Below are 640 nucleotides of genomic sequence, written 5' to 3' on the forward strand. Positions count from 1 at the left end.
GCCTCGACACGAGGACAGGGAACTGTGCAAATGGCAGCATGCGACTGCGCGGTGGCCGGACGAGCCCCCAGCAGAGACCACCCGCCCGGGGCCGGGGCCGCCCGCAGCCCGTACTGCAGCGGGCAGAGCGAACGCCACGTGCGTCTCCTGCTGCGGCAAAGCACGTGGGCCCCGGCACAGAGGCGCGGGAACCCGGCGGTTCACTTCGGACGGTGGGCGCCGGTGGGTTTTCCTTTCCTCCCCTGGGGTTCGTGCGTATTTCTGACATTCTGTCATGATTAATATGCATGACTTTGCAATCAGAGCAAGCGTTAAAAGCTATTTTAAACAGCGTTCCCATGACACCGAAAGCCTCTGCACTGGGTACCTGCCTCGGAAGGCCTCCTGATTTACCGCCGCAGCGTCCCCCCATCCACACGTGAAAATGACCGCCAGTCCCCTCAAGGGGTCGCTTCGCCCTCAGTCAGAGTAGAATTTAAATCCCGCCTCTGCCACTTACCACGTGTGGGGCCCTGAACCTCCGCTTCCCCACGAGCACATCCAAGACGCCGAAGGAGCCCACGGGGACGACGGGGGCGAGGGGGACGCGGGAACGGGGGGCATGACGGAGACGACGGGGGGACGACGGGGACGGGGGGAT

The 640-nt window shown here is 64.1% G+C and overlaps 1 protein-coding gene across 3 annotated transcripts in view; it reads right to left on the reverse strand.

Moving 5' to 3' along the window:
* Positions 1–640, reverse strand: part of EIPR1 (EARP complex and GARP complex interacting protein 1) — an 88456-nt gene that overhangs the window by 72040 nt on the left and 15776 nt on the right. The window lies entirely within an intron of this gene.

The sequence above is a fragment of the Pteropus alecto genome, unplaced genomic scaffold (genome assembly GCF_000325575.1).
Source record: "Pteropus alecto unplaced genomic scaffold, ASM32557v1 scaffold61, whole genome shotgun sequence".
NCBI classification, from domain to species: domain Eukaryota; kingdom Metazoa; phylum Chordata; class Mammalia; order Chiroptera; family Pteropodidae; genus Pteropus; species Pteropus alecto.